We start from the raw sequence: 10,003 nt of genomic DNA on the forward strand, positions 1-10,003 counted from the left end.
ATTTAATGAATCTACTTTAAACCAGTGGTTCTCAAGCTTTTGGGCAATTTACAAAAAACATAAACTGCTAGATGCCTCCCTTGGAATTTCTAATACAGTAGGTCTGGAATGGTTCCCAAAGTAGGCATATGTAATATATTTCCAGATGATGCAGATGATACTGCTCAGCAAGCCATACTTTGAGAACCACAACCTCTATCATTTAATGCAATAAGTACAGATGTCAAGTATCTGACTTCCTTGAATACTTCAAACTTCTTGTGAGACAACCAAAGAAGGTACATGAACAAGATCTCTCCTAGTATTTAATTCTTTTAATTCTAGTTCTCTTAAATATCCAAACTCAAAGTCTTCTACACATGCTTCTTCAAAATTTAAAAATATAATAGTATTTATACCTTTCAGATAAAAATCCTATGTCTAGAATACCAGATTCTCTAACAAGATAGTTTTTACAAACAACTTAATTACAAAATGTGCAGGGTTCATCCCAATGGTTGCAAAATTTATAGGCAGAGTTATCACTTTTGATAGACTGAGGTTATTAAGAGAAGGTTTTGGACCATGAAATAATTCCTTGTGTGAAAGGAAGATTCAGAAACAAAAGTCATAAGAAAATAAAATGAGTTTTACTTGCAAATTTTTTCAAAGGACATTGCCTTGCCAAATTAAAAAATATAATACTTTATTTAAAAAAGTTATTAGTATTAGCTCAAGATAGAAAATATGCCCTTGTTTTTCACATAATTATTATGTCTGCAAGAATCATTTCTATCTGTACAAGTCAGCTATGCAAATTTTAAAGTCAAATTTGATTTTGTTCAAGAATTAGAAAAATATTTTGTGTTTCTTTAACTGTGATACATGATATGGCAGCAAGATAAGGGATTTGTTCATTTTCACTTGTTGAGCCAGGACATGAGACATGGGCCCTTCATATTTCCAGGTTAAATCTATCTATGCTACATGTGGATATGCTAAGCCTTTTGTTGTTGTTGTTGTTATTGTTGGGTTTTTCAAAATATATTTTTAAATTTTAAATTGTCACAGTGATTTACATATTTATGGATATAGTGTGACATTTAAATACATGTACACAATGTGTAACAATGAGATTGAGGTAATTGTAAGTCCTTTCTTAAAACTGAGTATGGCCAACTAAGTAAATGAGGGTCCCTGAAGCCACATTCTAGCTAGGGCTTTGTTATGCAACTCCACAGCACCACAGATCCCTTGAGCATCTTCCACTTCTAATCATATTCCAGTGCTCTGGCCTGAAGCAGTTACATTTCTGCATCTTCATCTACACTACTCTTTATAGTGTAGAATGAATGATCAAAACTTGCTGATTTCACTAAAAAACTAAACCATAAACAATTAGTTCAATAGCAAAACCACAAACAGTACATTAATCAAAACAATAATTAATCTTATTTTATCTTTTGAAAAAAATACTTTCTTTGTAACATGATTTAAGAAGTATTCTTTATTATTATTATTTTTTTATAGTTGTAGGTGGACAGAATGCCTTTATTTTATTTGTTAATTTTTATGTGTTGCTGAGGATAGAACGCAGTATCTTACGCAAGAACTTTGCCACTGAGCAACAGCCCCAGCCCTAAGAAGTATTCTTAATAAATCTATATCAGAACACAAGATTAAAGTTTGAAAGGGTTTCACTTGTCATAATTGGCACTTTAATGTTCACTTGATTTTTTGAAAGCTTTTTACATCCTTGAAGAGCCATTATATATAAAAGGATCACAGCACTTCTGAGTACACTAGAAAGCTTGATATCCAAGCATACTATATATGTTGCCTAACAGTGAAGAAAGTAACCCTGATGCTGTTTTTGATAGTAAAGATCAAATAGAATACATACTAAGCAATTAATAAGCAAAGAAAAACAAGAAACATTGATTAAAACATATATCAATTGAAACACAAATCTCTTTCTTATTAACAGGAGCAGGAGCTGGTAGATAAACTTGCTAGCCAGATTGAGTTGTATCTCTTTTAAGTCAAAGCCTGAATATGTTAACAAATAAATTAAAAATATTTGCACTACTATCAAATTTACCAGGTGTCAGTTGCTAATAAGATCTATTTCCATATAAGAAAACAAATACTTCTTTTAGATGACTTAGAATATTATTAACTATCACACAATACTTTTTTAGGAAACTTAGAAGAAAAAGAGAAGTATTGTGTTGTTAATTAAAATTAAAGAAATCAGATTGTCATGAAAATCCCTATCTCAGTTCACCAGCAAAGAATGAATCAAAGCCTTTGAGGCTGTAATTCTCATTAATTCAAACATTTCTGTGCATAGGCATTAACAATAGTGGAATGATGTGTGATATGATTGATTCACTAATTTGGCAAGAAATTGGGTGTCCCACTTTTCTATCCTGAAATTGGTTCCCAGAAATGAAATTGAGGCAGATACATTCTTAAAATTGTGGAATTGAAGAAGAGATTTTAGGAAAAGCTCTCTGGTTTAAAACTTGAGGAAACTAACATTGTTCTGTTCTCTTTTTGTAATTAATATTGACAGTGTGAATGAGGAACTAAAAATGAAATGCTACTGAAACTGGTGCAATACAATACTGATAGCCAAAGAGGAGAATACTGGAAAATCAGGTTTATTATAAATATCTCTGAAATTATTATTTTTTAAATCTAAAACCCATATTTTTTTATGTTCAGAAATATCTAAAAATCACTATTTTCCATTTAAAATAAAGCCAGCCTTTGCTTCCAGTGAGACAAAATTCTGTAGTAGGCACCAGATTTGAAACTGACAGCTAGAAACAGAAGAAAAGGGATCATTCCCACTTCCAGATTAAAGAAGTACTGAATTATAAAGGAATTTAATAACCAAGATATTTCTGGTGTTTTTTTTTTTTTTACTTTTTTTTTTTTTTTAATTTGTGGTGCTGGGTCTGAACCCAGGGCCTTGTGCACACTAGGGAAGTGCTCTACCAAGGAACTACATCCCCAGTCCCACAATCATGTTGAAAAATTCTTGAACCTACGCCCTATGTGCCCAGTGCATGTGTGTGGGAGTGTAAGTTTGTTTCTTGTATTACTGTTCCTGCTGCTCTGTTTCGCTCTACTTTTCCCTTCTCACACCCCCATAATCAATAGACCTAACTCACCTGTCTTAGCAACATGCTTCTAAAGCAAAATTGTTTATATCCAGAAATTAGATAAGACTCAGACTGGGGAAGAGGAAGGAGGAGTGGAAGGAAAGACAAGGACAAGGGGACAGAGAGTGGAAAACTGGAGCTGCAGAAAGGGAAAGGCAGGGAACTGAGGAAGAGCCCAGCCATAGTAGAGCAAGTCCATCGTACTGCCTGGCACCTGAGGGCAAAGCCACCACCAGAACAAGGCTGGACACTTGGATATCGTGTGTGTGTGTGTGTGTGTGTGTGTGTGTGTGTGAGAGAGAGAGAGAGAGAGAGAGAGAGAGAGAGAGAGAGAGAGAGAGAGAGAGAGAGTGGTAGGGAGCAGTGGGAGATCTCATCCCAATATGGACTTCACAGAATCAATGTGAAATTGCTCTAGTAGCCCAGCAGAAAGAGATGCTCTAGTCCTATTTCAATATGTGATTTTGATATGGTGCATACTTCACCTACAGTTTGGTAAAAATATAAAGAAAAATGGGAGTGTAATTCTGGCAGTTGATGATTTTTCTTACATCCCAGCACCTCCATTCATTTATGTTACCTGTCTATCCTCTGCTCTGAACATTAAAATGTTCAGTAGGAGAATCATATACTTCAGTAAGAAATACAATCCCAAGTATTATATAGGAGCCTTATAAGGGTATGTAAAGTTTACACATATCATACCCTGGACCGCTTTTATTGATTTGAGTTTCTCAGCTATTTACATTCTTGCATTGCCACGTTTTTTTAACCACTTATTTTTTATGCCTTTTGTTTAAAGAGAAATGCTTATTATAAACATGCTATTCAGAAGCTGAGCACACTTAAGATGGTTTTAAATTAGATTTTTTAATTGTGTTTGCTATTTGTTTTGTTTAAGCCTTCCTGCCAAAGAAATAAAATACTTTTCAATTGCAAAAAAAAAAAAAGGAAAGAAAGAAAGAAAAAAATGTCATGAGGAAGTATATTCTTAGAGATATGTTAGTAATACCAAAAAACTAAAAGTAATAATGAATAGTGGTCATTTCCAGAAATGAGAGTCAAGGTAGAAAGAGGCAGTACAAGGGGAAATCACACTTCTATTGTGAGCTATTATCTGCTAATATTTTTTTATTGGTGTATTAAAAATATGCATAATAGTGGGATTCTTTATGCTGTATTCACATATTCATATAACATAATTTGATCCTATTTACTATTTTAGAATTTTTTCTTATAAAATGATTGGATGTTTTTATCATGACAAATATCTAAATGATTATTTTATTTAATAAAAAAATAAATAATTTTCTACATTTTTAAATTTAAAAAACTTTTTAAATTTGAGAATTTAGTATTAAACATTAATCTATTAATGTATGCATGCTATCTTTGACTTAAACCAACAATAAGATATACTACAGATAATATAGAGAATCATATATTTTAGTAAATTATTTAATTTCACCCAAATGAACAATATTCAATAAATGCCCTATTTTGAAAAGCATTCCTCAGCTAGGTACAATGATGCATGCCTGGAATCCCAACCGCTCAAGAGACTGAGGCAGGAAGATCATGAGTTCAAAGCCAGCCTCAGTAACTTAGCAAGGCCATAAGCAACTTAGTGAAACCCTGTCTCAAAATAAAAAATAAAAACGGCTCGGGATGTGGCTCAGTGGTTAAGCGCCCCTGGGTTCAATCCCCTGGACCAAAAACCAAAACCAAAAGAACATTTCTTGATTCAAAGTCATCTGAAATTATTATTATATTATATATAATATGACCTATATTATATTCTAAATGTTTTAATTTTCTTTCCATATTCAGAACTTTAACCTATCTGTAATTTATGTCTGTGATGTGAAATAGGAATTTGTTGAGAGCCGTCCATGGGCTGTATGTGGACTATATTGCTCATTGCAGCCCAATGAATAGGATTATCTGGGAACTTCCAGTGGACATTTCCTCTGGGTAAGACTGCCCAGATGCACTGCGAGCCTTATTCCACTCTGCCTGGTCCCACACAGCACCAGAAATGGAGTAACCTGCTAACCACCCAGCCTCACAACCCCTCTGAGATGCGTGTGACCTGCCAAGATGCAATCAACCTGCTGATTGCAAGACATCATGAAGCAAGACTCCACCCTTGAAATCTTATCCCTGCTTTTTCTCTACCCTCTTAAATAAACCACTGGAGACATTTTTTAATTGTGTAGCTCCAGATCTTGTGTGGACTGGACCTATCAGAGACTCCAACTTTTGAAAAAAAATCTTTCTGACTTTGTCTTTTGTTCTTCACTAACTATTCCAGACCTTAATTTCTAAGAAGACTTATCCCTCTGAGCAGGCAAGAATTCCCTGGCAAGGCACTGGCCAGCCCAAGACAGGAATCTAATTTTATTTTATTCCATATAAGTCACCAAGAACTCATTTTCTATTGACAGCGATGAAGAAAAGGAAGAGAATGTCCCACAGCCTTAGAAAGGCCCAGAATGTGATCAGATCATGGGATAAATGTTTCCTGAGCCCCAAACTGAACCCAAGGCCCAACTGGTTGACAGTCTGTCCTACTTTGGAAACTGAGCGAACTGGGTTTTTTAGACATCTTTAAATATCTCTCATTTTCTGCCACTGTTGCTGTCCCTGTCAGGGATTCACGGTCTATGGGCTCTTCACAGGTACTGCTTGATGGAGCCATTGTGCTCTTCCCATTTTTAATTCACTTTTGTTAAAATCCCATCTTCTTGGGGCGGAGGGGTGGGAGGGAAAGAGAGGGGGCAGGGGATTAGCAAGGATGGTAAAATGATGGACATCATTATCCAAACTACATGTATGAAGACACAAATTAGGTGTCAACCTACTTTATATACAAACAGAGATATGAAAAATTGTGGTATATATGTGTAATAAGAATTGTAATGCATTCCGCTGTCATTTGTTTTTTTTTTTAAAAAAAAAACAATTTAAAAAATTTTTAAAAAGAGAAAAAAAAATCCCATCTTATAATGTTCCTGTCTTATTCACCTTTGTGTCCCCAAGCATTTATTATACTGCTTATCTCATTCTACACAGTAAATATTTTTGTGGGAGTTTATTAAATGCATCAGTTCCTTTGTCCATAATCATCTGTGAATTGCAATGCTCAGAAAACAATTAGACACAAGGGTATTTGCAGTCACACAATACACGCCAGAGCATACAGTCCTCAAAGTAAGAGTAGAACATAGAAACATCCTGGGAAATATTTTTGTTTTGATATTTTAATGACCAGGAGGCAGGCAGTGGGAACAGAAGCCTTCATTTCTATGGGCAAAATCTCATGAATTGACTATCAAACACTTAACATCAGGAGATGGGCAGAGCGTGTACAAACTGAACACGTTTACCAATGACCTGTAAAAACAATGACATCTATCTACCAATTCAACACCTTTATCAAAGACCTATAAATGGATAACATCTATGTTTTATAAAACACCTAGCATCCAGTAGGAACTTACTGAACTAGGTCAAAATGAAAATGTGTGCATTAAAAGATATCTTTTAGGGCTGGGGATATAGCTCAGTTGATAGAGTGAGTGCTTGTCTCCCATGCACAAGGCCATGGGTTCGATCCCTAGAGCCACAAAAAAAAAAAAAAAAAAACTTTAAAAAGTGAAAAGACAAACCACAGATTGAAAAAGATATTCTCAGCACCTATTATCAACAAAATACAGTATAAGAGAATTCCTGCAAATCAATACAGAAAGTGCAAACAGACCAATAGCAAAGTAGGCAAAGGATTTGAACAGGCGAGTCACTAAAGAGAAAGCCCAAAGTTAATTCATATTTGAAAAAGTGCTTGCTCTCACTAGCAATCAGGTAAATACAAATCAATACCAGATACAATTTTGTACTCATAATATTGGAAAAAAATAAAAACATATGACAAACTAAGCATTATTAAGGAATTGAAGCTAAAGGAACTCTCATGAAGAGCTAGTGGGAGCATAAGACTGCAACCACTTTACAAAGCCATTCGGCTGTATCTAATAAGGTTAGAGACTTTCATAGCTTCCTGCCCTGAGTATATACCAAGGAAACTCCCACACATGGTACAAAATTAAAATATAAGTTTCCATTAGCAGAAAAATGAATTACTGAACTGCAATATATTTTCAAACAACGAAGTATTATACAATAGTTAAAATGAATGAACTAGACAAGGTCCATGAATCAATACAAAAAAATCTTCAAAACATCTATTATGTGAGAAAGCAAAGTGCAGATGAATTATAAAACATTCATGGGTTCTGTAAATCTCTGCAGCTTGTTAGGGTGGGAATGGAAATAAGGTAAATTTCAATTTTATCTGTTTTATTTTCTTATAAAAATATGAAATAAAGATGATAAGAATTGGCAAAGCTGGGAGAAGGTATACATATACATAACACAGAATGCCTTTCTATTTTCTTCTGTCCTCTTCAATTTCTTTCATCAGTGTTTTGTAGTTTTTATAGTAGAGATCATTAGCCTCTTTGGTTAAAGTTTTCCCAGCTATTTGTTATAAATGGGATTGCTTTCTTGATTTCTCTTTCAGATAACTGGCTACTGATACACAGCAACTGTATTGATTCTCATGTGTTGATTTTGTATCCCACAACTTTGCTCGTTTATTTATTAGTCCAAATTGGTTTTTTGGTGGATTGTTTGAGGTTTTCCATAAATAAGATCATATCAGCTGCAAACACTGACATTTTGACTTCCTGTTTTCCACTGTAGATGTCCTTTATTTCTCTCTGTTGCCTGATTGCTCTGGCTAGGACCTGCAGCCTTGTGTTGAATGAAGGCAGTGGAAGTCGTAAAAGTGGTGATTCTTGTCTTGCTCCAGATCTGAAAGTGAAAGCCTCCAGATTTTCCCCATTCAGTGTGACACCGTTATGGTCCTATTGTCTATGGCCTTTACTATGTTGAGGCATGTTTCTGTTTGGGTTTGTTGTTTAGTTTTTGTTCCTGGGGATGGAACCAAGAGCAACAATTCTACCACTGAGCCACATCCCCAGCCCTGAGGACAGTTTCATCTTTATCTAATTTGTTGAAAAAAAATTTTTTTTATCATGAAGGGATGTTGGATGTTATCAAATGTCTTTCTGAATTTATTGAGATGATTGTGAGGTTTTTGTCCTTCATTCTGTTGATATGTTTTATCATGTTCACTGATTTGGATATGTTAAACCATCCTTGAATCTGGGATGAATCCAATGTGATCATGGTGAACAATCTTTTCAATACTCTTGGGTTTGGGTTGTTAGCATTCTGTTGAGAACGTTTCCATCTGTGTTCATTAAGGATGCTGGCCTGAAGCTTTGTTGGTTGTATCCTTATCTGGTTCTGGTATCAGGGTGGATACTGATACTTTGCTTCATTGAATGTGTTTGGAAGAATTCTCCCCTCAACCATTTTTTTTTTGAAAAAAGATTTTATATTATTTATTCTTTAAATGTTTGATTGAACTCAACAATGAAACCTCTGGCCCTCAACTTTTCTTTGATGGGAGATGTTTTATCACTGATTTATTGTTGTTACTTATTATTGGTATGCTGAGGTTTCATATTTCCTTATGATTCCATTTTGGTAAGGCTAATAATGTGTCCAGAAATTTGCCATTTCTTCTAGGTCGTCAAATATATTGGTACATAGTTATTCATAATAATCTCTAATGATCCTCTGTATTTCTATGGTATCAGTTTTAATATTTCCCTTTCATCTCTGATTTTATTTATTTGAATCTTCTTTCTTTTTCTTAGTCTAGCTAAGGGTTTGCCAGTTTTATTTATCTTTTCAAGAACCAGCTCTTGATTTCATTGGTCTATGGTATTGTTTTTATTTTTTCAGTTTCTATTTCTTTTTTTTCTTTTGTGTGTGTGTGAGTGTGTGTGTGTGTGTGTGTGTGTGAGAGAGAGAGAGAGAGAGAGAGAGAGAACTTTGTTGTATCTTCCCTTCTTCTAATTTGGGGTTTGTTCTTATTTTTTAGCTCTTGAGATGCAGCATTAGATTGTTTATTTGAGCTCTTTCTGCTTTCTTGATGTGGGTATTGATTGCTATTCACTTCTCTGTTTGTATTGACTTGGCTGCTCCCTCTAGGTTTGTTATGTTATGTATCCATTTTCATTTGTTTCAAGAAAAATTTTAATTTCCTTCCTGAGTTCTTTGTTTATCCATTGATTCCTGGGTTTTTTTGTTTGTTTGTTTATTGAGATAGTATAGTGTCTTGCTGCATTGCCCAGGCTGAGCTTGCATTCCTGGGCTCTAGAAATTCTCCTGCCTCAGCTTCCTGAGAGGCTGGGACTACAGGTACACACAAACACATCTGTCTGATACATTGGTTGTTCAAGAATAAGTTGTTTGATTTTCATGTATTTGTATATTTTTCCAAAAATTTTCTTGCCAATAATTTCTAGCTGCACTGTGATCAAAAAAGATATTTAATACGATCCAATGTTTTAAAAATGTTTTTATACTTGTTTTGCAATCAACATGTTAACTGGCCTGGATAGTGTTCCGTGTGCTGATTAGAAAATGTGTACTCTGCAGCTATTGAGAGGAACAGTCCCTTTGTTGCAGGGGCCCCCAGTCAGAGGCTTGACTCTAGAGGTCCTAAAAGACTGAATTTGGTCACCCACTCACAACAGGAGACTGGTTAATAAAAGAGAGAAATCATGGTAAAGTAAGAAATGAATTTATGCATGATTTGTCCCAAATAGGGAAGACGGGCTAGAAATCTGCCTTCCTTGAACCCACAGAAACATTAAGATTTAAACTCAGCAGGACAGAAACCAAAAATATACATATGTATATCCAGCCTGGCA

This window comes from Ictidomys tridecemlineatus, chromosome 2, assembly GCF_052094955.1.
Source record: "Ictidomys tridecemlineatus isolate mIctTri1 chromosome 2, mIctTri1.hap1, whole genome shotgun sequence".
Taxonomy (NCBI): domain Eukaryota; kingdom Metazoa; phylum Chordata; class Mammalia; order Rodentia; family Sciuridae; genus Ictidomys; species Ictidomys tridecemlineatus.